This window comes from Lissotriton helveticus, chromosome 1_2, assembly GCF_964261635.1.
Source record: "Lissotriton helveticus chromosome 1_2, aLisHel1.1, whole genome shotgun sequence".
Taxonomy (NCBI): Eukaryota; Metazoa; Chordata; class Amphibia; order Caudata; family Salamandridae; genus Lissotriton; species Lissotriton helveticus.
The window spans coordinates 411,557,153-411,585,143 of NC_136058.1; the positions used below are offsets into that span (position 1 = coordinate 411,557,153).

General features: G+C 48.0%; 1 protein-coding gene across 2 annotated transcripts in view; it reads right to left on the reverse strand.

The window, feature by feature from the left end:
• LOC144806772 (uncharacterized) overlaps nucleotides 1-27,991 on the reverse strand; it is a 155,157-nt gene that overhangs the window by 77,956 nt on the left and 49,210 nt on the right. The window contains exon 1 of one of the 2 annotated variants that reach the window (XM_078673001.1): nucleotides 8,895-9,039. The exons of the other annotated variant lie outside the window; for it this stretch is intronic. The gene's annotated coding sequence lies outside the window, so the exon portion shown is untranslated. Of the gene's footprint in view, nucleotides 1-8,894; nucleotides 9,040-27,991 lie in introns of those variants that run through there. 2 annotated transcript variants of the gene reach the window in all.

Here is a 27,991-nt window from a genome sequence, read left to right on the forward strand (position 1 = left end):
TAGCTCTCCTGAGGCACAGCCGGGAGATAGATCGTCCGATAATATTACTTTTAGCAATCTTGTAACTGTTGTGATTTCAAACTTGCCTTGCTCCCTTGGGCTTCATAATCTGCAACTGCACTTTAAACTTGTTTCCCGCGTAGCGGATTTATCGCTACCGCGGCTTACCTACTTTGTTGTGACGATACTGACAGGGACTCCCAAGGCCACGCCCACTACGGTCGGCCACGCCCCCCACCTACGCCTACTTAAAGCGCTGACTGCTAGCGCGACGGTAAAGATATAGCTCTCCTGAGGCACAGCCGGGAGATACATCGTCCGATAATATTACTTTTAGCAATCTTGTAACTGTTGTGATTTTAAACTTGCCTTGCTCCCTTGGGCTTCATAATCTGCAACTGCACTTTAAACTTGTTTCCCGCGTAGCGGATTTATCGCTACCGCGGTTTACCTACTTTGTTGTGACGATACTGACGGGGACTCCCAAGGCCTCGCCCACTACGGTCTGCCACGCCCCCCCCACCTACGCCTACTTAAAGCGCTGACTGCTAGCGCGACGGTAAAGATATAGCTCTCCTGAGGCACAGCCGGGAGATAGATCGTCCGATAATATTACTTTTAGCAATCTTGTAACTGTTGTGATTTCAAACTTGCCTTGCTCCCTTGGGCTTCATAATCTGCAACTGCACTTTAAACTTGTTTCCCGCGTAGCGGATTTATCGCTACCGCGGCTTACCTACTTTGTTGTGACGATACTGACGGGGACTCCCAAGGCCACGCACACTACGGTCGGCCACGCCCCCCCCTACCTACGCCTACTTAAAGCGCTGACTGCTAGCGCGACGGTAAAGATATAGCTCTCCCGAGGCACAGCCGGGAGATAGATCGTCTGATAATACTACTTTTAGCAATCTTGTAACTGTTGTGATTTTAAACTTGCCTTGCTCCCTTGGGCTTCATAATCTGCAACTGCACGTTAAACTTGTTTCCCGCATAGCGGATTTATCGCTACCGCGGCTTACCTACTTTGTTGTGACGATACTGATGGGGACTCCCAAGGCCGCGCCCACTACGGTCGGCCACGCCCCCCCACCTACGCCTACTTAAAGCGCTGACTGCTAGCGCAACGGTAAAGATATAGCTCTCCTGAGGCACAGCCGGGAGATAGATCGTCCGATAATATTACTTTTAGCAATCTTGTAACTGTTGTGATTTCAAACTTGCCTTGCTCCCTTGGGCTTCATAATCTGCAACTGCACTTTAAACTTGTTTCCCGCGTAGCGGATTTATCGCTACCGCGGCTTACCTACTTTGTTGTGACGATACTGACAGGGACTCCCAAGGCCACGCCCACTACGGTCGGCCACGCCCCCCACCTACGCCTACTTAAAGCGCTGACTGCTAGCGCGACGGTAAAGATATAGCTCTCCTGAGGCACAGCCGGGAGATACATCGTCCGATAATATTACTTTTAGCAATCTTGTAACTGTTGTGATTTTAAACTTGCCTTGCTCCCTTGGGCTTCATAATCTGCAACTGCACTTTAAACTTGTTTCCCGCGTAGCGGATTTATCGCTACCGCGGCTTACCTACTTTGTTGTGACGATACTGACGGGGACTCCCAAGGCCACGCCCACTACGGTCGGCCACGCCCCCCGCTCCTACGCCTCATCCCCCCTACAAGACATGTGCATTCACGGACGCGCAGCGGACGAGCGCAGCGGGCGCACCTAAGGCAAGCCCGTCTGCGCCCGTCCGCGCCTAGTGCCAGAAACCCTGCCCGCTTTCCTGGCCTATGTTACTCTAAATCTGATCTATGTAGTTTTGACCTACGCCGCTGCGAACACTCGACTAAAACTGATTTTAGGGACACCGACATTACCCCCACTTGTCCCTCTTGCGGCTTTCAAGTGCCAATCATCCCATTGACTGTCACACCTAACCTGGCCAACTCACCTTCAGATAAAAAAGCGCAGCCTGTTTCAACAAACTAACCACAGGCTACCCTTCCGGATTACCGCTCTTATACAGTGCCACATAGGAATAGATATCTTAAATGTTTATTACTTAATGTAAGATCTACGCCAAAGCATAAACACGAGATTGAAGCTCTACTCATCGATCACAGCACTGATCTCATGTTCCTCACAGAAACTTGGGCATCACCCGCCTCTGGCCCTGACTGGAACACCGCCACGCCCACAGGCTACTCTGTCGAATGCACGAACCGAACGGGATCCATAGGTGGAGGAAACGCGATAATTTATAGATCACACCTCAAGATAATTGCCTGCCCCCAACCAGTCCTAGAGGCTGAGGCTATGACCTTTAAGATCAAAGAGAACAACCACTTGATCTTCGAGGGACTGTTAGTGTACCGTCCCCCCGGCCCTAGAAGTCCCTTCACCAAAGCTTTACACACTTTTTTAGAAACAACGTTTGACGCAGTTACCTATACTATCCTAGGTGATTTCAATTATCACTTAGAGTTAAATAATGACTCAGACTCAGCCACTCTTCTTGATAACCTTCTTAGCTTCGATATGAAGCAACTGATTGACAAACCCACAAACTCAGCAGGGCATACCCTTGACAGGATTTTTTCCAACAGCAATTCCATAAAAATCAGGTCTATCACCCCTGTACCTTGGTCGGACCATAATGCCATCTTTTTTAACTTACAAATAAATAATCCTAAACTCAGCGCAGAAGTTACCTACCTCCTGAAAAAACCCGTCCCTGGAAAAAACTTGAATCCAATCTACTTGCTGAGACGCTGGATAGAAATCCTCCCGACTTTGAATGTGGTAACAGTGAGGATTGGGCTTCTAATTTCAACAATTGGATCACTGAGGCCGTCAATGAACTGGCCCCAATTGAACCAAAGAAACCCAGGAAACGGCTCATCACCGCACAATGGTATACGGCGGAGGTGAAAGCAGCCAAGATTAAGTGCCGACGCATAGAGCGGATTTGGCGCTCTGACTACAGCCATGAAAAAAAACTGGAATATCTAAAAACTCTACAGGAGTATAAAACTACAATAGTCCAAGCAAAATCCGCCTATTTCACAGAAAAAATCCAAAACTCCGCAAATTCCTCTAGGGAACTTTTCAAAACCGTTGCTCACCTAACAAAAACTCCTCGAGACACTGTCTTTAGTCCTGATCAGTGTTTTGTCAATGGAATGGCCACCTTCTTTCAAAAGAAAGTGCAAACAGTATATGATGACCTTAGCACCATGGTATCCGCCACACTCACAAACGAAGTTGGACATACCAATATAATCCCCCCCTATTTCTCCAGCTTCCCCCACTCGAGAAGCAACAAGTGTACGACCTAATCACCCAGATGAAATCTGGCTCTCCACTGGACCCCTGCCCCCCTTATGTACTGCACCTAATCCCTGAGACCATTGCAAATACTCTGACCCCCCTGCTTAATAAAATAATCTCTCAAGGAGAGTTTCCAAAAAACTGGAAAATGGCCTGCATCAGACCCATTCTTAAAAAGGATACCCTTGACCCCTCGGAACCCAAACACAACCGTCCCATTTCCTGTTTGCCCCTACCCGCAAAAATCTTGGAAAAAGCCATGAACCAGGAAATAATGCGGCATGTGGAGGAAAAGAAGCTACTTGATTCTTCACAACATGGCTTCAGACCCCTACACTTCACGGAATCAGCCCTTAACATGGCCACCGAAAAAATCCACAAAACCATGGACGAAGGCGGGAGGACGGCCCTGATACTATTCGACCATACAGCGGCCTTCGACACCGTAAATCACTCCGTCCTATTACAAAGACTTACCTCCCTAGGCTTCACCGGCCCTGCCCTGGCCCTCATCGCCTCCTTTTTAACTACCCGCACTAACCAAGTGATTTGGAATGGACTACAATCTGATGAATTCTCCCTTCCGGGTGGGGTCCCCCAAGGCTCGGCACTGTCACCTACGCTGTTCAATCTATACGTCACTCCCCTGGCTGCCCTGATTAGATCCCATGGCCTCCAATTGGTGTCTTACGCCGACGACACACAAATTATTGTGTCCATCTCACAATCTATTGATGCCATGGCAGAGTGTTTTAAGAACTGCCTTACTCAGGTTAAGAACTGGATGAGTAATAACTTCCTTAGACTGAACACAGATAAAACTGAAGTCATCGAGTTCGGTCATAAATCTTCCATCTGGAATGAGCTATGGTGGCCCCCCGAAGCAGGAGCCTGCCCTCTCCCCGTAGACAAGGTCAGAAACCTTGGGTTCTTATTAGACAAAGAACTCTCATGTAAAGCCCAGGTGAATCAGGTAACTTCCGCCTGTTTCCATAGCATCAAGGTGCTCAGGAAAATCCTACCCTAAATCCCAAACACGCTAAGGAAGACGGTGATGGGAGCCCTCGTAATGTCCCGGATAGACTATTGTAACTCCCTCTATCTAGGAGCAGGAGAAAAACAACTGTCCAAACTACAGGCAATTCAGAACGCGGCGGCCAGAGCCTTACTGAACCTAACCAGACGCCACCCTACGTCCAAAGCCATCCAGGAGTTGCACTGGCTCCCGGTCAGACGTTGCATCCAGTTTAAAGCTCTTTGCCTGGTACATAGATCCCTGCATGGCAAGGGACCTGACGACCTCAACAACCTACTGCCACGATATGTACCTTCGTGCACACTGAGGTCAGCCACCCACGACCTAGTTTGCCAACCCAGAATAAACAGAGCCCGATGGGGGGGAAAGTCTTTTTCCTACCAGGTGGCTAAAATTTGGAACTCGCTACCCCCAGCACTTCGTGCCCAAAAATCTAAAACCAGCTTCAGGAAAGATCTAAAGACCTGGCTTTTTGCCTAAATCGATCTGCCCCCCCGCCTCCCCTCTGCTCTATATCTTCAGCGCCAAGACGCCGCGGCATTTGTGCGCTCTACAAATGCTTGAGTCAGTCAGTCAGTCATCTTTGGGTATGGGTTCTGGAGATCTGGAGTAGATTCCTCTGACAACCAGGTTTCAGTTAAGAACAGGCTATCCGGCTTAGAAGATTCTAACAATTTGAGTATTTCCACCTTATCTTTGCCTAGGGAGGGTGGGTTTAGTAAAGCCTCTTTTAACGACTCCGAAATCTGAGGATATAGAAGAGTCTTATTATTTGATGGTCACAGTGAGGGCTGTTAAGTATCAGATTCCTCTATATGTGTGGCTGGTATACACACCATTTGCTTCTAAAGTTGAAACATGCATGGGGGAGATACAAAAATCTGTGTACCTGAAAGACAATAGATCTTATGCTGAATATGCGAAATATTGAGGATACTACCTGACTCCTGGTCCCAGCGGATGCGTGCCTGGGAGCAGACAGGCTTGTCTTTGGCAACATTTTTACAGCACACACAGAAGGAAATTGCTCTTTTAAAACCCCATTCAACTGTATACTCACAGATGTGACACAAACTCCAACTCTCATTTGTACAGCCTCACACCTCATTTATAAATGGATTAATGTAACACACCAGATATCTCTCAACCACATCTTCAATGCCGCACACAGACACACAATTTACACAGGCATGTCCCTGAAATAGGAATAACAAGCTGGCTGGATATCCACATAAAATGTTTTTGCAAGTAAAAGATCTAGACCCAAACTCAAAAAGAAATATCTTTATCAATGTTTGTGCAAGCTTCTTTGACAGGTCTTGGCTGGACTATAGCCAGCTTGGGCTTTTAGATGCTTCTGCCTGCCCAGGGTTCTGAAGGTTTAACATGATTCAATCTTTTTTTGGCATTATAGGGACTTCAATTGAGCCTAAAAGGGGTAATAAATTCAAATGTATTCCAAATAGGGAGCCCCAAATATGTGTTGCCCGGGGTTCTACGAACCCTTAATATCTCAATGAACTGTAAGTTATAGTTTCATAAGCTAGTTTGAACAAGTGTCGCCAACTGAATGCAAAACGACTGCCTCAAACTCAACACAGAAAAAACAGACAAACTGATCTTCGGGAACACCGACTCTTGGTGGTTTGCTGACTTAGGACCCTCACCCACTCCTACAGACCATGCCCGGAAACTCTACATCCTCCTGGACCAACTCACCCAAAAAAAACACATCACGCAGTCTCCTCCGCCTGCTACTTGACTCTTTGCATGCTCTGAAATATCTTCAAATGTCTCCCAATCAGCACCAGACGCACTATCACTCAAGCCCTCGTTACTAGCCGCCTGGACAACGGCAGCACCCTATGCAGGAATTACCACACACACCCTGAAGAGACTGCAGACCATACAGAACTTAGCGGCCAACCTCTCCAGACATACCCACATTACCCCATACCTCAAAAAACTCCACTGGCTCCTCGTCCACAAAAGGTGTCAATTCAGGACGCTGACCCACAACTACAAAGCCCTGCAAAACCAAGGACCAGCATAATTGTATGATTTTACAATGCATTCCGTTGTAACGCATGCCTTTACCACACATGCGTTACAACGGAATGCAGTCACCACGCACGTCCTTTACCACGAAAATACCTTTTACACGCACACTTTTACAACGATTTTCGTTGTAAAAGTATGCATGTAAATGGTATTTTCATGTTAACGGATTTTCACCCTTTAAATGTACTTTTTTAATTTATCTCTCTGCTAGAACACCCGCTCATTCCTCCTTACCTCTCCTCGTTTTTCCGTGGTGACGTTGTACGTCATTAAGAGGAAGCGGAAGTGTTTTTCCGTTTCCTCTTAAGACGCCGATCTCCTTCACATCTTTTTTCTCAAACAGGTACGTCTTTTTCTTTTTAAACCCACGCTTTTATTTTGTTGGGGGGAGACCCCCCAAGCTCCCCCTTTGTTTTTGTTTTTTACTTTACCACACATGCCTTTACTACATTTTTCGTAGTAAAGGTATGCGTGGTAAAGGTTTCTCGTTGTAACCAGCATGCGTTGTAATGCATGCGTGGTTATGGTGTGCGTGGAAACGGCCGCGTTGTAGTGGCCGTTTCCCACCAGCATACATCAACCACCACCTAAGGTTCCACCATGCCTTCAGACATATGCGCTCCACCTCCCTGTCCCACACCCCTCTGCATCCGCCGAAGCAACTGTAGAGGACGCTACTTCTCCTACCTCGCAGCGAAGTCCTGGAACGGCCCCCCCTCCCCCTCCAGCCTCAACCTCCATTCAGGGCGGGACTAAAGACCTGGTTGTTCAACTGATTCTCCCGAGCAGCATGGCTACCAGTGCCTGGATACCCTAGTGGGTAATTAGCTGGGCTTTATGAATCTGCTTCGATAAAACCCTCACAATACTTTGGAGAACAAAGTTTGGTTATCAAAGAGTTCAATGTATGGAACTGTGGCAAAAGCGCTTAGGAATGTATTAAAAAAGATGATACTAATATTTTTCTGTAAAAATACGCTTTTGTTTCCTTCTAGCACAACTGTTAATCCATTAGGGTGATAATCTCCCCCAAATTAAATGTATTTGTGAAAATGAGTAAGAAACCCAAATGGACCCATTCCCAATATAAAGGAGTTTAAACCCACACACTGAGACCAGATTGAATCTTTGCTGTTCTATAACAAGGTCACAAAGTGACCCCATTGCACAGTGCACCGTAAAGTCCTAAATTTCAGCAAGGATACATAGCATTCTGGGACGTGTAGTTAGGGTTTAAGCACTGTTAGTATGGGTGCAAAAATATCATAATGCATACATGCCAACATATCAGAAGAGCAAAGTGGGAGATAAAAAAAAAAATCGGGAGAATGGGGCCTTGAATCGGGTTACTGACATGTATGGGCTTTGGAAGTGTGCTGCTGCAGGATCGGACATTGGAAACGCAAATGCACTTTTTTTCCCTATCTTTCAAAAGCATGGAGCGCAATGGCAGGCAGAGAGAGGGTGATACAAGGGTTGTGCACTGGCCTGGCCGGTTGCTGGCACTGCATGCACCTCCCCGCCCCCGCCCCCTGTGTGGCAGCCCGGGCTGAAAACAACTTCCCTGGCACACACACAGCCGCCCCCCTAGTACTTCACAGGTCTTTAAAAGACAATTCCCTTGTTAATGACGCTTGGTTGGTTTTTCACCACTTCTAGAGCTCCTGCACATTACACAATATATACCAACCCCTGTCAGCTGAAACCAATCGGGTTATTGCTTGCAGGAATCGGGAGGCGGGAGACTAGCCTTGAAATCGGTAGTCTCACGCCTGAATCGGGAGGGTTGGCATGTCTGATAATGCAATGTGCTGTTAATGACCCATGGCTAACTGAAGGGAGTCATATATAATATTGGGCCATGTAGAACTGCCCCAGGCTCTCCCCCCTCCTCTCCCCTCCTCTGCCCCTCCTCCGCCCCTTCTCTCCCCTCCTCTGCCCCTCCTCCTCCCCCTCCTCCACTGCCCCCTCCTCTGCTCCCCTCCCCCTCCTCTGCCCACCTCCTCCACTGCCCCCTCCTCTTCTGCCCCAGTCCCCCTCCCCCTCCTCCCTCCTCCCTCCTCCCTCCTCCTCTGCTCCCTCCCCCCTCATCCCTCCTCCCCCTCCCCCCTCTTCCCCCTCCCCCTCCCCCCTCCTCCTCTGCCCCCTCCTCCTCTGCCTCCTCCCCCCTCCTCTGCTCCCCTCCCCCTCCTCTGCCCACCTCCTCCACTGCCCCCTCCTCTTCTGCCCCAGTCCCCCTCCCCCTCCTCCCTCCTCCCTCCTCCCTCCTCCCTCCTCCCTCCTCCTCTGCCCCCTCCTCCCCCTCCCCCCTACCCCCTCCCCATCTGCCCCCCTCCTCCCCTCCTCCTCCTCTGCCAACCACCTCCCCCCTCTTCTGCCCTGGTCCCTCCTCCCCCCTCCTCTGCCCCCCTCCTCCACTCTCTTCTGCCCTGGCCCCCTCTCCCCCCCCTCCTCAGTCTCACCCTCTCTCCTTCCTCTTCCTCTTCTGTCTGAAACTGCACAGTTACACTTCCGGGTCAGCACGTGCTGCCGAACTTCTCCCTGGCCTGTGAGAGCAATAACGGAGTCACTTCCTGGTCACCGGGGGAATATTCAGCACCAGCAACAGACTGAGCTTCTCCCTGGCCTTTGCAGGTAATAACATCCGGGTCAGCGACGGCAGCGCCAGCACAAGCAGCGGAGGCTGCTGAGTTCTTCTCTTCCTGTGAGTGTTATAGTCTCCGGGTCATTTGTGGCAGAGTCAGCACCAGCAGCGAGTCCTGGCAGGCCCAGCCTCCACTGACTCAAAATCATACCTTTTTAAATGTATCTTTGTATTAAATGTTTAAACATTTTTCCCCATACAAGAAAAAGAGCAAGAGAAAGTAAAGAGTGACAGCTCCATTTATAAATGTAAATATAAGGAGTGACAGCCAAAGTTGTAAGGAAGGTATCCAACTTTCCATCACACTTAATAAACCTGTCAGTTTCCCAAGTCATCCTTAGCATCGAGTATCAGGTGGTAGTTTTCTGCTTTAGAGGCAGGTGTGGCGCAGTGGCCAGAGCAGCTGACTCCAGAGCACGGGTCTCACTGCTCGAACCCCAGCATTGGCCGCAGCTCAGCATCATGCGACTCTGGGCAACAGCTCACTTAATCTCCCCAACGGCCCCCAGCGCCTGGATACCCTTAGGGGTGATGAGTCGCACTTTACAAATCTGCAATTTAGGGACATGCTTGAGTAAAGGAGGAGTTTGCTGAATTCAATCACTTTTAGGTGCTTTTATTTAATCTTGATGGAAACAGCTTCTGTATTTAATGTTACTGGTCTTTCTTTTTTCCTAAGCTGTTGTATTTATAGGGAGTGGGTGCTGATGGCTTCTTCCACTTATCATTCTAGGGATCAGGGAGTCTGCCTTTCTGTATTTAAACTAGGTGAAAGCTGTTCTTTGTTTATTCTGTTTTTCACTTTCGTTTTGAATTTAGTGCAAGAGTTTTCATGATGTTCCACCCAGGGAGGAGGCATTTTCAGGTAACAGCTGTGCCAATTGCCACACATCAGGGTTTAGTGTACCAGATTGTAGTGCATCGCACCACATTCCTGCACTAAAGTACATTTATCTCACCTTTTTAGTTTTTCTTGAGGCATTTTGCTTTTTCTTATCTTTATAGGCCTTGTTGGCCCCATAAAGATAAGAACCTTTTACACCAAAAGGAAGTCAGACGAGCCCGTCCAAGTGGGCCGTCTCAAAAAGAGAAAAGTCTCTGTCTGACGAGTGCTTGTTGTTAGTCTTGTGCTCAACACACCTCAGGAACTACTGATTGTGTTTTTGTGTGTAATCTTTTTTGCTTATGTACATAACTGAAAATCTAAATTTGAAGCCAGCACTTTGAGGAGAGTCTGTTTAGCGTTATTATTTGTGTACATGTTGTGCTTATTATGTCGGAAGCGGGATTTAGTGCTCTGACGATCTCTTAGATTGGTGCCAGAGGAAGAAAGAGCAAGTCCTTTAGATCGCACACACATTGTGTGTATGGAAACAGAGATATACATGCATTTATTTTGTATGGAATAGTGTGTACCAGCTAAGTCTGCTTGGCGAGCGCTTCCACAATAGTTGTCATAAGGCCCGAGGCATATCTGATCACTCTACGGTAGAGGAGCAGTTACGGGGTCCCGTGAGAGATTGGTCTACTCCCCCCAGGCTGGATGTGTTCTTGTTTAAGGACCAGGAGTTTCAAGATAAATTCCGGGAGCGGGTGGAACAGTATTTTACTGATAATGTGGGCTCCGTTAGATCTCACTGTATTCTTTGGGAGGCCTATAAGACCATCGCCAGGGACTTTGTGCAGGCGGAGATGTGTAGACGCCAGAAGGAAAAACATGCGCAAATTGATAGTTTGGAAACAGAGTTCCACGCTTTAGAGAGTGCCAGGCCTGAGACGCAAGAGGAGGAACTGAAGATGTCATCAGCTGCGACTTTAGGAAAAGGAACTGAGGGACATCATGACTGACCAAGCGAAGTTGCGCGCTATTGCCACGCAGAGGAGCATCTATGATTTGGGGGAAAAAGCTAATAAAATGATAGCCTGGCTCGAGAAGCGCAACAGGGACTGGAACTGGGTGTGTGGGATACGAACACTAAACGGGTCTACACGAGATACAGGGATAGGCATAGCAGAGGCATTTGCGCAATACTACGAGGCTATTTATCAGACGCACACAGAGAGGCGGGAAAGGGAGTGTGAGGAATTCTTGCAGGACATCCAACTGCCCACACTGGACCCTGATGATAGGGATACCCTAGATTCTGACATTACTGTGGAGGAGGTAGAGGCTGCTATGGGAGATTTGCAAACAGGGAAAGCACCGGGCCCCAAAGGGTTTCCAGCTGAAGCGTTCGGGTGTGTGGTGGGGAGGGTAGCACCCCACATGCTAAAAATGTTTAATGAGGCCAAACAGGACGGGCTACTCCCGAAGGATCTTAGATCTGCAACGATTGTGGTGATACACTAGCCCGGCAGGCCACAGGAGTTATGCAGTTCCTACAGGCCCATCTCACTCCTTAATTACGAAACCAAGGTCCTAGGCAAAATCCTAGCCACTAGACTGGAGGCGGTCATTCAATCCCTGATCCATCCGTATCAATCGGGCTTTATGCCGCACAGAAACACTTTGCTTAATTTACGTCGCTTGTTTGGGGTGCTCCAAGCGGTGTACGACCGCACGAACGTCCCAGCGGCCCTATTGTCACTGGATGCCCATATGGCCTTTGACAGTATTGAATGGCAATATATATATGCGGTCTTGGCCAGACTGGAATTTGGTGATAACTTTAGAGCATGGGTGAGGTTGCCGTACACCGCGCCGCTTGCAAGGGTTCGTGTCAACGGAGCCCTCTCTAGGGAGTTTCAATTGGGGCAGGGCACGAGACAGGGCTGTCCGCTCTCCCCGACGTTGTTCGCCTTGGCCCTGGAGCGATTGGCGGCCTGGGTACAAACAGATCCTGCGGTGCGGGGTATAGACCTAGGGCTTGGCTGGGAAGAGCGTATATCCTTATACACTGACGATGTTCTACTCTACGTACAGAGTCCGGCTGACTCAATCCACAGACTCATGCAGATCCTGCGCAAATTTGGCAAGTACTCCGGCTACCGCATTAATTGAGACAAGTCCCTGGGTCATCTGATGGCAGGACATACGCCTAACTTATCAGAGGACTGTCGAGGGCTGGTGTGGAAGGAGACTTTCCGCTATCTAGGTATTTGGATCACGAACTCGGAGGCGGATTTTCTTCGTCTGAATATATACGCGCAATTGGAGCGGTTAAGAGGGGGCGTCGAGCATCGGAGTACCCTCTCGATCTCCCTGATGGGACGTGCCGTCCTCTTCAAAATGATGGCCCTTCCTCGCTTGCTCTATGTTTTGCAAAGTGCTCCCTTTCCAGTTCCGGAGAAGATCTTCCGGGCGATTGAGTCGGAGCAGCGCACACTTCTTTGGGGAGGGGGGTGCCCTAGAATTGCACTGAAGAAACTCCAGCGGGGGGCATAAAAGAGGGGGGCTCGCTGTTCAAGACATTAGGCTCTACTACTGGGCGGCACAATTAGTCAACATCAATGGGTGGGTGTTCGTGCCGTTGGATGAGCTGGCTTACAGGGTGGAACGCATGGTCTTTGGGGGAGATACCTACTTGGCCGCTCTTTACCGCAGAGGTAGACGTGGTCCGCCCTTGCCACCTCAAACTGCCGCAGTTTTGAAGATGTGGAAATGGGCGACTAAACTGCTGGGGTGGGAAGCGAAGCTAACGGCATAAACCCCACTATGGTCTGGGAATTATCTTCCTGAGGTAGCCAAGTTGAAGGGCCTTCGCCAAATGGAGCCTTATTGGTATTGATGTGTTAGGTGATATCTGGAAAAGAGGGGACATGCCTGAGTTCACTGCCCTGCAGGCAGAATTCCAAATGGGAAAGGGGGAGTTTCTCCATTACCAGCAGCTCCGACATGCCATATACTATCATCTGCACCACGGGGAACAACTACCCCGCTAGAAGATAGGTTATTGCTCGATCCCATGATTGAGAAGGCCATCTCCCTTATGTATAAAAAGCTAATCAATAACATCAGCGATCCACTGGGGCCTCTGCGTGAAAAATAGGAGTCTGAGGTTGGGTTGTTGGAGGAAGACGATTGGAGGGAGGCCCTACAGAGTCCCCGGGAAGTGGCAATCCGTGCCCGCTTTCGGCTTGTCCAGCTGTGCATCTTACACCGCTCCTACACCCCGCGCACAACACAATACCGAATAGGATATATTGACTCGGAGTTCTGTCTGAGGGGATGTGGTTCTTCCATATCTTGTGGGACTGCACTGGGATTCGGGGGATATTGGTCCAGACTGGCGAGCTTAATGTCGGAAGTGGTTGGCTCTGAGGTCCCACTGGAGGCCCGATGGCACATCCTAGGTGTTACGTCTGACATTACATGGCCTAAGTGGGAGAAGATCTGGCTGGCGTTAGCGAGTATGGTGGCCAAGAGGATATAGCGAGGCTATGGGATAGTAATGTGGTACCAACAGTGGAAGACTGGGAAAATGACCTAGATTGGTGCCAGAGGGCTGAGAAAGTTATTTATAAAAGTAGAGGGTGTCCCAAGAAGTGGGAGAAAATATGGGCAGCATGGAGAATGTATAGGGGGGAATTAATGGACACCCAGTCTGTCTCCAAAACTTGCTCATGATGTGTCTGAATCTTTGTATTGGTAAGCAGATCGAAACGTTCAAAACTGTATTATGTATGACCTTGGTTTCTGTACGCCCCCATACTATTGTGGAGCCTGTTCTTTTAATAAAAAGATTTTTTTTTTAAAAGTCTGCTTGGCGAGAATAGGTGTCAGGCCTCCTCAGTGGCCGCTGTCTAAGTGCGGACTGGCCTCCCACGCGGATCAAGTTTCTGAAAGAAATCGAAACCTTGGCATCGTTTCATGCTGTGATTGTTTGCTCAGCGCTGAGAGCCCTCTGTGATTGTGGGCTGTATAAACAAAAAGGTAAGGTAAGATTTGCATGGTGTTTGCATAACCTTCATGCTGCCAGGCTGCAATCTGAGATGCTGTGGTAGGGGTCAGATGGAGGAGCCATATTGTGGACGGGGTCCGCTCTCGAGGTGCACATCCTTCATATGGTGGATGGGTAGCAGCCTTTGGTCGGTCGTCCATAGGTATATGCCTAGCCTATTAGATCCATTTACTATACTTTAAATGCAAATATATGTTGGAAAGAAAAGCTGTTTTTTCAACCCACCTTCTTTTCATTTCTGCATTTAAATGTCTACCCGATCTTTGTTTGAGTGCCACACTGTCTTCTCATTGTAGTTGTCAAGTACCTGGTGGAACCATGCAGCCATCATTGGCGTTTGTTTTTAAACTGATGCATTCTGGGACATGTAGTCTTCCGTTCACATATCTGCACATGTTGCTGACATGGAGCCACGTCGCAACCCTTTTTTCATGGATGAACACCACAGTCCTCTTTTTTTGGGGGGGGTCATGGGCAAAAAAAGAGGCGTTTTTACCACTTTGATATACATATATTCTACATAACATGACAAATGCGTAGGGGCATTTGATTGGCCCAATCTCCCCCCCACCCCCTCGTTTTTTTATTGGTGTATGTATGAGTTTTATGGGGCTTAGATGTAGCTCTGATCGGTAGCTAAAATGCTTTACAAATTGTAAACATATTGTAGCATCAATAGATGAAGGCAGAAACAAGAAAGTATAATTGGGCCCGGCTTGGATGAAGCACTTTCAAAATTCAGCTGTCAGTGTCATGAGAGGGCGTGGCCATTCTCGTCACACGGATTCTGAACTGGCAGGTAGCTAGCCTTCTACTTTCACTGCTGGGAAGGGGGTGGGATTGGGGTACGGGATAATGTAATTGACAGAAAAAAGGCAGATTCAATTGCATTTTTTGTAGAATTGTGACTGTTTGTTAGAGAGAGGCGCACAGTTTCTCACTCCAATATCAATGGGTCCTTTCTTGAAAATACCCTAGAAATGAGCTTTTAAAATATCTGTGAAGTACTATTTTTTTTTATTTGCAGTTTTATATAGCAGGCACTTGGCTCACCAAGAGCATTAAGGGTCTTCAGTGCCCACAAGGTCGTATTCCAGTAGGCCGGGCAAGCGTGCTATCCATCCGCTCATGCATGGCGATGCCACATCGGAGGTGTGAAGCGTGCTATCCATCCGCTCATGCATGGCGATGCCACATCGGAGGTGTGACGCGTGCTATCCATCCGCTCATGCATGGCGATGCCACATCGGAGGTGTGAAGCGTGCTATCCATCCGCTCATGCATGGCGATGCCACATCGGAGGTGTGACGTGTGCTATCCATCCGCTCATGCATGGCGATGCCACATCGGAGGTGTGAAGCGTGCCATCCGCCCGCTCATGCATGTCGATGCCACGTCGGAGGTGTGACGCGTGCTATCCATCCGCTCATGCATGGCGTTGCCACATCGGAGGTGTGAAGCGTGCCATTCGTCCGCTCATGCATGTCGATGCCACGTCGGAGGTGTGACGCGTGCTATCCATCCGCTCATGCATGTCGATGCCACGTCGGAGGTGTGACGCGTGCTATCCATCCGCTCATGCATGTCGATGCCACGTCGGAGGTGTGATGCGTGCTATCCATCCGCTCATGCATGGCGATGCCACATCGGAGGTGTGAAGCGTGCTATCCATCCGCTCATGCATGGCGATGCCACTTCAGAGGTGTGAAGCATGCCATCCGCCCGCTCATGCATGTCGATGCCACGTCGAAGGTGTGACGCGTGCTATCCATCCGCTCATGCATGTCGATGCCACGTCGGAGGTGTGACGCGTGCTATCCATCCGCTCATGCATGTCGATGCCACGTCGGAGGTGTGACGCGTGCTATCCATCCGCTCATGCATGGCGATGCCACATCGGAGGTGTGAAGCGTGCCATCCGTCCGCTCATGCATATCGATGACACGTCGGAGGTGTGACGCGTGCTATCCATCCGCTCATGCATGTCGATGCCACGTCGGAGGTGTGACGCGTGCTATCCATCCGCTCATGCATGTCGATGCCACATCGGAGGTGTGAAGCGTGCTATCCATCCGCTCATGCATGGCGATGCCACATCGGAGGTGTGAAGCGTGCCATCCGTCCGCTCATGCATATCGATGAAACGTCGGAGGTGTGACGCGTGCTATCCATCCGCTCATGCATGGCGATGCCACATCAGAGGTGTGAAGCGTGCCATCCGTCCGCTCATGCATGTCGATGCCACGTCGGAGGTGTGACGCGTGCTATCCATCCGCTCATGCATGTCGATGCCGCGTCGGAGGTGTGAAGTGCTACAGAAATCAAAATACTTACTGGCAAAGCCACTCGGTTTCGCCTATTTGAGACATATTGGCGTTATCCATGTTTTAAAGATGTTGCACAGCAGCCCTGTCTGCTGCGCAACATGGCTCAAAGTAAATAAAAACAAAGCGATATTGCGCGGCCAGCGGTGACCACGCCGTATCGCTTTATCTTTATTTACTTGAAGCCATGCTGCATAGCAGCCCGCGCTGCTGTGAAACACATTAACAGAGCCGAATAGCTCTGCGCGAGCTGTGTGGCTTTCTTAATTGTTTTTAGAGATGGCTAACAATAATAAAAACAAAGCGCTATTATGTGGCCAGTGCTAGCCATCATAACACTTTAGCAGAGCACCTCCACTCTTTCCAGTGGCCACTTTGAAAGTGACGTCATCCCGCAACAGAGGTTAAGGTGTACCTCCTTCACAGCAGGTGAAGGGTCTCCGCCCTACTCACTCTCTACTACACACTCTCTACTACTCTACTACTTACTCTATACTACACTCTCTACTGCACACTCTCTACTACTCACTCTCTACTACACACTCTCTACTACACACTCTCTACTATTCTACTACTCACTCTCTACTACTTACTCTACCACTCTCTACTAAACACTCTCTACTACACACTCTCTACTACTCTCCTACTCACTCTCTACTACTCACTCTACCACTCTCTACTACACACTCTCTACTACACACTCTCTACTACTCTACTACTCACTCGCTACTACACACTCTCTACTACCCACTCTCTACTACTCACTCTACTACTCTCCTACTCGCTCTCTACTACTCACTCTCTACTACACACTCTCTACTACACACTCTCTTCTACTCACTCTACCACTCTCTACTACTCACTCTACCACTCTCTACTACACACTCTCTACTACTCACTCTACCACTCTCTACTACACACTCGCTACTAACCACTCTCTACTACTCACTCTCTACTACACACTCTCTACTACACACTCTCTACTACTCTCCTACTCACTCTCTACTACTCACTATCTACTACACACTATCTACTACACAGTCTCTACTACTCTCCTACTCACTTTCTACTACTCACTCTACCACTCTCTACTACACACTCGCTACAACACACTCTCTACTACTCTACTACTCACTCTCTACTACACACTCTCTACTACACACTCTCTACTACTCTACTACTCACTCTCTACTACTCACTCTACCACTCTCTACTAAACACTCTCTACTACACACTCTCTACTACTCTACTACTCACTCTCTACTACACACTCTACCACTCTCTACTACACACTCTCCACTACACACTCTCTACTACTCTCCTACTCACTCTCTACTACTCACTCTACCACTCTCTACTACACACTCTCTACTACACACTTTCCACTACACACTCGCTACTACTCACTCTCTACTACACACTCTCTAATACACACTACTACACACTCTCTACTACTGTACTACTGACTCTCTACTACTCACTCTACCACTCTCTGCTACACACTCTCTACTACACACCAGGCTTGCGTCCCTCAAGGAACCCCCCTGTTATCAGTCACCAGCGCCACAGAAGAAACAGCTGCTTCCCTCTCCAAGAGGTTCACAGAGAGGTCGGGCTTCACCGGCGGAGGTGATCTCCCAACTCGCTGCCATTCGGTGGAGCGTCTGCACTGCAGAGGAAGTGATCCAGCGGACTCGGCCCGAGGTGCGGGCCGCTCTAGTCCCAGCCCCTTGAAGGCTGCATCTAGCAAGCGGATCTGCAGAAGTTTGCCCTTGCATTTAAAAATAATTTGTAATGGGTGTCCCCACGAATAGGTGATGCCCTGCTCCCGCAGATAAGCAGTGATAGGCTTGAAGCTTCTGCGCTTGACAAGAGTATAGGCCGCCAGGTCTTGAAAGAGTGCAGGTTGATGGCCCCAAAACTGCACAGGATTAAGATCTCGAGCTTTGCGAAGAATTTGTTCTTTAATCTGAAAGTCATGCACACACACCAGGATGTCTGGTGGTGGGGCCTTGGCACACCTCGGCAAGCCAACGCGATGGACACGATCCAGCTGAATGTCCTGCTCATCCCCTTCATCAAGAATCTGCTGGAACAGCGCACCAACGTATTCACGCCGATGGTGCGCCTCCCACCGTCCCGGAATCCACTAACCACAGCAGCATCGCTGAGGAGCAGCACCAGGAGGCCCCCAGGACCACCGACCCCACAGCGCAAGTGCTAGCGCAGTCCACCCTCTGTCCACGACCCCTCCTCCTAGCCGTCAGTTCCAACACTCCGCTCAATGCACCTATGAGCACCTCGCTGCAGCAATCAGTCGATCGAGGCGGGGGAGCACTTCACTCTGAGTCTCAGTTCGACCCCCGGTCCCACGGACCCCATAGAGGCTGCAGCACAGTCGGGCAACTACAAATACCAAGGCAGGGATATGCCAGGACTCTCCTCCTCCACAGCCACAGACCTCCTCTCAGGCCACTCTGAGGGCCTTCCCATACTCTCCCCTCTCCGTCTTACCCACAACACCAGCGACGCACACTCGCAATCACAGGCCTCAGGGAGCTCCCAATAAAGCGGGGGAGAGCTGATCTCCAAGGTGCCGCCCGCCGATATACGGGCCGATGTAAGGCCCGCCTATGTCCCAAAGCGCACAAGGCCTCAAGCAGGCAGCACTCTCATAGTCACTGGCCCCAGGGAGCACCCAATATAGCGGGGGAGAAGCGGACCGCCAAAGTGCCGCCCGCCGATATACGGGCCGATAAAAGGCTCCTCAAAGACTTTAAAAGCAGCGGGCCACAGCCAGCCAGCAAGGTCCGCAGCCACACAGTTCAATGAGGCTGCTACCCGAGGGACACCCACGCCCCCCTGCAGGACCGCCACACCTACGGGCAGAAGAGCAGCAGAGACCGGGGGGCCACAAAACACTCCACACACAATTCAGGCGACGAGACCCACCGCCGATGCCACCCGTGGGGGCCTCCCACCGTCCACCGGCTCGCGGACCGAGTTCCGGGCCCCAGGTCAACCGCCCCTCCACTCCTCACCTCGCTCCTCAGCAGCCAGCTGGGCCCAGGCAATACCTCAGTGCTCCACCTCGGCACAGGAGCGCACACCAGCCCAGCGGGGGTCTCGACCGCCGCCGCGGCGGCAAGTGGGTGCCCGAGCAGCTCCTCGCCGCCCCGGTCCGAGCTCCTCCACAGGTCCGGCACTCGTGGGCAGCCCGAAGCCCGGTACAATGGCCGCCATGCCGCTAGGCTCAGTGTCGTCCATCCGCCTCCTCCGTTGCACGAGCACGGCACCGGGCAGAGCAACACCTATATGGGAGCGGCCACACTTAGCAGGCAGGGCGTCGCACCGCAGTAAGCCGGTCCCCACTCCATCCACCACGATGGATGCAGGCAGTGTCAGGGCCGGACCGCCCAAAACAGCAACCCCCCACCTTGCAGCCCGAAAATATAGGCACCGCTGGATTCAGGACAGCACACAGGTACAGCAGCGCTCCGCGGCCGGCGTGGATGGGCACCATGGAGGGTGATATTGAAGGCTAATTGTCAAGCGGTGCCGGAGGGACAGGAAAGCACTTCCTACTCCGCCACCATCTTGGCCACGCCTCTGAAGGTTGAAATTTCTGAGAATCTATTAGTGAACCCTCAAAGGTTGAAATTCTGACACTTTTAGCTGCAGGTTTCTGACCTTTTGAATATTCCCTAGCATCAGAGTAGATCTGGAAAATCTTCAGCAGTACCCCTGCCTGCCTGCAGGTGGTACCGTGCAGTTCTCTGCCAACGTTCCACTCCTGAAGTGTCATAATAGTAAGGATTAGGTGAGTGGCCCCTTAACTGTGTCCATGAAGTTGTTTATCAAAACATTTGAATATAGCACTCTTTCTTTCTTAATCCACAACCAGTCCTATAAACCAGACTAAGGGCCTTATTACTAAATTGGCAGACAAGGTTACTCCGTCACAACCGTGACAGATATCCAGTCCGCCAAATTACAATTCCATGGGATATAATGGAATTGTAATTTGGCGAACAGGATATCCTTCTTGTTTGTGACGGAGTAACCCATCTGGCAAGATCGCAATCAGGCCCTGAGTGCGTGTGAGGGGTAATGAGATGTGCCTGTGAGTAACCGTGCAATACACAGACTTTCTATCCTTAAGGGTCTTACAGAGATCCATTGCATACACAGCAAAATGGAAAGACTCTACATACCCTGCATTATTTTTCCTTTAAATCAAATACGTACTTTATAGCAATCACTACAAAAACATGTTTTGTAAATACTGGAAAAACATAGTTTTGGAAAACCCTGAGAAACGCCACTGAAATCCATAATAAAGAAACACTGTAAACATGAGAGACAGAGTGGATTTGGTTATTGTTGGGCAAGGTGAGTTAATTTAATTAGCTACCTCATTTGGAATGTTCTGTTTGTGAAATTTCTTAGGAATTTATTGTAAAACTCTACCATGCCAAGGAATGGCCGTAGTTCATCTTTGTTGGTTCGAACGGCTAGGTTTATGCTAGAGTTCATCCAGGTCATCTTTTGGTTCAGTGCCTTTCCTGGAGATCTTGTGCCCCACATGAGGTATTTATTCACATGCAAATTTCAACTTGGCTGCTTTTACTGTGAGTCTAAAACTTTCAAATGTCTCTAGTATTTTCACAGTCCTCTCATTGTGTTCTGTTTTGGTTGTCCCACATACTTATACATCTTCCTCGTAATAGATACTTATGTAATGTCTTTGAGCATTGATGGCATTGCTCTCTGGAACACTGATGCTGCACATACCAGCCCAAAAGGCATAGGTTTGAACCTGTAAGCGCCCATGGGTGTGATTAAGGCAGTGAGGTGTTGTGACTCAGGATGCAACCTTATTTGGTAATAGGGTGATGCCAAATCGAGGGTTGAAAACCGTTTGCTCCCATTAAGGCTGTGAACATTTCATAAATCGTGGGAAGGGGAAATCTTTCTAACACTACTTCCTTGTTCAGCGCCTTTAAATATACGCACAATCTCACCTTGCTGTCAGCTTTCGTGCTCCCAGAATGGGAGCTAAGCACTCTGTGGCTTCGACTGGCTCAATGACATTCTGTTCACATAATCTCTCCAATTCGGGTTTCACCACATCATTTTATGTTCACAGGCAGTCTACAGACCTTGGAAACAACAGGGGTTGCATTAGGTTTTAACTTACTGTTGTGGATGTATGATTTGAGGCATCCTAATTTTCTGCTAAATACTTCTGGACACGTGTACAAAACAGTTGTCCTTGATCGCTTGAACTTGGATTTGTAGTGAGGCATTAGGGTCAAGAACGACACCAAATATTTTCTGGACTGGCCATCCTAAAATGGTCAAGGACTATTCCTTTTTCAAAATTGATTCAATCAATTATCAATTCAAAATTTAACTCATTAGATGGGCACATATACCATATTACCCACGGTACACTCAATGTCTAAGTATATCAACAAACACAACAAGCATTTAGCAACAACAATGACTCAAAAACAATTATTCTGGGGCAATTTAATTCATTGCATTTCTGGCTGTCTCATTCTTAGAGCAGTTAAGGTTGCCCAAAGAGAGTGTGCAAAGAAATAGAAATATAGTGTGATTTGAAAGACAAGTAAAGAGAAAGACATAAGAAAATACAAAATTTACAATATTTCACAATGCTATATACAATATACAGATTTGACCAACAATTTTTTTATCAAGATCCTGGTGTGTAAAGGAAACTGCACAAAGTTCATCAAATGGTGGAGACACTGCTTCCACGCTGTTGTTTGCACTAAAGATATAGGCCACCATCCAGGACAAGCTAAAGTGTCGACGTTTCGACTCGTCTTAAGGCCATGGAGGCGGTTTTAACCTTGGCCGTGCGAGTCTTCTTCAGGACTAAAATTGGGGCAACCGGAGGAGCAGCACCTGCCCCAGTGATGATTCAACCTTATTGGAAATGGCTCTTAATTCCAATGGTAAATTAATTACCTTTGAATGAATGGTGAAAACGGGAGTAATTGATCCTCCAAAGGGCCGGGTGTGTGATCCAATTTAATAACCCAAAACTGTGTAGGAACGATGTCTGCACAGTGGATTTCAAACTTGTAGTGTTCGAATTTTTAATCGCTTCCAATTCGATGGGTGTAATGGACGTCCGCTTCGTGTCAGGCTACACGCTGCATGTATCCATGCTCGTAATTATCATGTCACCGAAGGTTCAAAACACGACACGAACAATACGGCGTCCTCTTGCTCAAGCCCACGGAGCGGTTGCGGAGCGTTTGCTCCGTGGGCTCTATCTTTGAACTTGTATCTGAATACTGGTCAGAAATAATGGTTAGTCTGGAGCAAGAATCAAACATTGAATCTACAATATCCTTGGGACTACCTTCACCTGACTCATTCATTTGCAAGACTATTTAATCACATATTTCAGATACGTTGGGGCTTTTATACCTTTTCTCGTTTTTCTGGTACCTTCAACATGGAACAAAATGCCCCTTCCTGACACAACCCTCAGACACAGCCTTCCATTCTGGGCATTCTCTCCAGTTAGCCAAATGGCCTGTTATACCACACCTGAAGCACTGCCCTTTGAAGCTCTGGTCATTTGTTTTATTTATTTCCTTCTTCTCTTTCACAACAGTTGCCTCCCTCTTATTTTCAAGTGAACTGCTTTTGTTCTCAACTTTTGCTTTTACACTGGACAACCTATATTCTACTTGCTTTGAAACAATTAACACTCCATTAAAGGGGGGGGGAGGGTCATCCTTGAGCCATAATTCTTTGTGTATCCTAGCTATGTTACAATAGAACAACACACTCCCATCAGTCATGCCAACGGATGTTGATACTTTGCTTGAACCAGTAACGGCCCATGTACTGTCACATTCTGATGACGGCATTCATTGAGATCTCAAAGACGCAAGTACTACTGCTGTAATTCATGAATTTATATCTTGTGTTCTGATTAACTTGGATATATATTTGTCAATCTGTAACTTGGAAGATATTTTTCTTTTATAAAACCGAATAAAGTTTGTTTATAATAATCACCAGGGGATTCATTTACAGGGTAGCATGGTATCCCTCACAATAACTCCAGGAGTCACAGTCAACATAATGTCCATGCTTTGTTTCCCCTACTTCCAACCTTACATATACCCCTAGTCACCTGCCCAAACCTCTCCCTGCTGATGCCAATGTGGTCCTCCGTCATCTCACAGACCATATTTTTGGCCCCTTTGAAACTGACCCATACTATAAAAATGCTGCAGTTGCAAATACATATCAACTACCATTTGTTGTGTTTGAAACATTTTATTGAATAATAAAACCTAATAAACATAAGCCCATTATTATGTGGTAAATAAATAAATAATACCCTATTTTTGACTAGACATATATCATAACAGATAGCTCAATAAATAAGAGTCAAGATTCGAGGTAGTAGGAGTTTTTGCAGGTTTATTACAGCATAGGGACAGGAACAGGACAACCTGCATAGGAATAGGATGACAGGGCTAGCGTGGCCCGGCAGCTGCCGGGGCTGGGTCTGGGATGAGCGCGCTAACTTTCAATAACAATACACGAGCATATATACATAGCGCAAACACATAGCATTACATTGCAGTAGGCGTAGCAGTGGGTGGAGCAGAAGGCGTGACGCGTAGCAGTCGCGAAAGATAAGAGTAAAAGTAGGTGTAACTGGGCGTTTACATAGACATGTGAGGCAAACGTAACAGAATATGTCATGAATGGGGCGGAAACATAGGAGGGGGCTACCTAAGGAGCCGGGACCTCTAACCTAGTGGTGCGCGCAAACTGGCAATGACGTATCACTAGGAGAAGCTGGGGGCTATGAACTCTGTGCTAGGAGCAGAGACTAAAGTCTGGAGGGTCGGAGCGACATGTACCTAAACAGTATCTAGTATCTGATGTTTAGGGAACATGTTGATATAAACTAGAAGTCATGAGGGGAAAAGCTAATTGACTCTAAGACTGGACCGTGCATTTATTCTACATGTAGTGCGTGATGAAGAATATTAAATGACCATTAAATACAGTATTTCTCTTAACATGGAGCCGCATAGGCTAGACAATGACGGAAACTATTGATGCGATTCAGTAGCTTAGGAATGCAGAGAAGGAGGACTAAACTGATAACTGGAACTATAACATACTTTTGGCAGACTCAGAGGCAGAGCCAAGCTACACTGGGCACTGCGAGGCAGGAAGTAAGCGAAAGGTCGAGGATACAGGTGGGGGCTGTATCCCTCCTCAGTGAGGCTTCAGGAGACAGGAGCTGAATCTGATGTCCGGGCCCTTTTGAGGCCTAGAAACGGGGACTTTATAATGAAATAACGTGCACACTAAGAAACGTGGCAACATAACTTTACATAGGCCTGATATTCGTAGTATTCACGAGGACTGGAAACTGGCATACTAGAGGTGGACACAACTATAATTGCGTCTTGAATCGGACATGGGGAATAACATATGCATATTGGTCATGCACACATAACATATGATGGATAACACGTAGGGACACAGAACATGGCAAAATTTACTTTTCCACATTCCCTCCTTGTCACTACGTTTCCATCAGGAAACATCAATTTTCATGATACCGTCTATCATTTCATACAGTACCATTTGCTCGTCTCGAATTGTCTTGGAACGGGATTTAGAACGGGGCTTGGGACTAGGAATACAAGAGGTAGCACAAATGCCGCAAATCGCAGGGCCACATTGTATACAGAGGCAGCAGCTGAATATGATCGCTACTGCTATACCTAGAAAGGACAGGACTTTCCATCCCCAGGCGGAAATTATATTCCAGAACCAACCGGACCATGTCCAGGTGCCTGGATCTTGGTGTAACAGATGGGCAATTTTATGGAGTCTGGTTATAGCTGAATAAACAGACAGCGCGTTATTTGGAATGAAAATGCAGCAACTAGATCCGAGGACTCTACAGGCCCCGCCCCTATCGGCCAGTATGACGTCAAGGACGAGACGATTCTGGAGCACAACAATTCTCATAAAGGATTGCTCTTCAGTTAAATTACCCAGGGCGGAGGCAGTCTCATCTACTACTGCTTCAAGGGTTCTTGTTAACCTACGGATTAGCTTACTGTTTACAACTGTACCTAAATAAGGGAACACACCTTTATCAATATCAATGAATTGTTCTGCAGCAGTTTCAGTATAATCGACAATCGGGAGATTTCTCTTGTGTCTGGTATGTACTAGGAAGGAATTCCTATGGTAGTCAGGTGGGGCTAGGAAAACAGGTGGCAGTAGGAAGGCAATGTAACAGGTTCCCTCCCAATCGAGGGGCAGACGAACATATGCGGTTTGACCACAAACAAAATAAGAATGACGTGAAGCTTTGAAAATAGATTTCCCACTGTCACTATACTTGACAATAGTAGTACAATCACTATGTCCTACGTGTACAGAACCATAATTACGAACACATAATTCGCCTTTGACGGAAACATGTGCTGTTAAGAAAAGACATATCTGTTGAGGATGACGTTAACGTGGACCATGCTCCACACGAACCATTATGTGAAAAAGGATACGGAAAGAGTGGCAGAACTCCCTTTGACGTCTGGAAAGGGGGGAGTCGACCACACACCCAACAATTAGTAGCATTGCTGGTCTGGTGTGAATAATGTAACATGCGGATAAATGAGTTATTACGCATAGCGAGGCGGTATGAATATTCGTGAGGAGGCAGATCACTAAACGTGTGCTCTACTGTAACATTAGCAGACTTATTTACATGAGGAACTGGAAAATACAGGAAGAATGCATAACTGATGCAGGAAATCATAATGCTGAGAAATAATATGAAACTTAGAAAAATGATACATTGAATTGAATTTTGACTGACTCTCTCACTATGGGGGTCTATTTTATACATGTCAGGAACAGTCTAACCGTTTCACCTAGGGGAGGACTTATACAATCAAACTGGCTGACTTATTTTACTAGACCGTAGTTTTTGCTTATACTCCTGCTGCGGAGTTTTCTCTAACAAGGGAGGGGTTGTAGCAATGTCTTTTGCGGGACAGTCCTTAGGAACAATGTTTTGACAAGTCTTGATATCCTGGGAAATGTTCTTGGAAACCGGTTTTAATCCATTAAAAAGTTTAACATGAGAAAGGTGTATCCATCCTTTGCGTCCTTCCAACTTCACGGCGGTACGGGTGGTGAGGAGGACCTGACGGGGCTCCTTCCAACGAGGCTCCAGCGGACTTGATCTGTCAAAGTTTCGGACCATCACCATGGAACCTGGAACGATTTCGTGCGGTGCCACCTCGGTATTGTCTGGAAATGCGGCGGCAACCTGTGAACGACATGAGTTGAGGGCAGACATCAAGGAAGCTAGGTAATCTGTCAGCATATTACATGAAACATCAGTAATACTTCGGGGTCTAGGAGTACCCCACATGTTAGGGGGGCGGCCGAAAACGACCTCATACGGGGACAGACCTGATCTGGAATGTGCGACCATGCGCATATAAAACAAAGCGACTGGCAGAGCTACTAACCAGTCCACACCCTTATCTTTGCATACTTTGGCAATTCGGATTTTCAGAGTCTGATTATGTCTCTCGACTAGACCGGCTGCTTCAGGATGGCGTACACAATGGAACTTCCACTGGTACCCTAACAAAAGGGAAACGTGCTTCATGAGTTCAGATGAGAATGGCTGGCCGTTATCAGAATATACGACTCTAGGGAGTCCATATCGAGGGAAGAATTCACGAACCAACTGCTTGGCAGTGGTCGCGGCTGTGTAATCTGGGACTGGATATGCTTCTGTCCATCTGGACAAAGCGCATACAACTACAAGGACATACTTGAAACCTCGACATCGCTCCATCTGAATATAATCCATCTGGAGGACCTCAAAAGGGTGGTCAGGAGGCTGGAAACCACCTTGTTCCACCGGGACACTTTTACCTGGATTAAACTGACAACATATCATACAGGCACGGACTTTCTGCTTAGCTGCAGCTCGTAAATGCTTGTTGAACCAAATATTCTGGATACTGTCTAACATAGCTTTTTCTCCTAAATGTGCTGGACTATGTGCGGTATTAATAATGACTTGAACCATAGAGTCGGGGAGAAACCATGCGGCTCTACCCTTTGTTAACCATCCTTGATCTGTCTGGACCCCTCCTTGTTCAGACCATTTCTTGATTTCATCGGGAGTAGCATGTAACTGGATATCTATGACATCTTGTGTAGGGTCCTTAACTGTCATACATGTAGTCAGATCTGGAGTGTGTGTCATGTTAACTGAAATGTCTGGAGTTTGTGCTGTATGCTTGGCTGTGCGATCTGCTAGATCATTACCTTGGGAAATAATGTCAGTAACTTTCGTATGTGCTTTGCATTTCATGATAGCAATGGATGTCGGTAAATGTATGGCATCTAACAGAGCTTGAATAAGGAAACCATGCTGAATCTTGGTTCCATGAGAAGTCATGAAACCTCTCTCCTGCCAGAGCACTCCGAAGTCGTGTACGACTCCAAATGCGTAACGTGAATCTGTGTAAACATTAACTTTCAGGTTCTTGGCGTGTATACAGGCTTGTGTCAGAGCAACTAGCTCTGCTGCTTGAGCGGACAGAGTGTCAATACGGTGTGTCTTA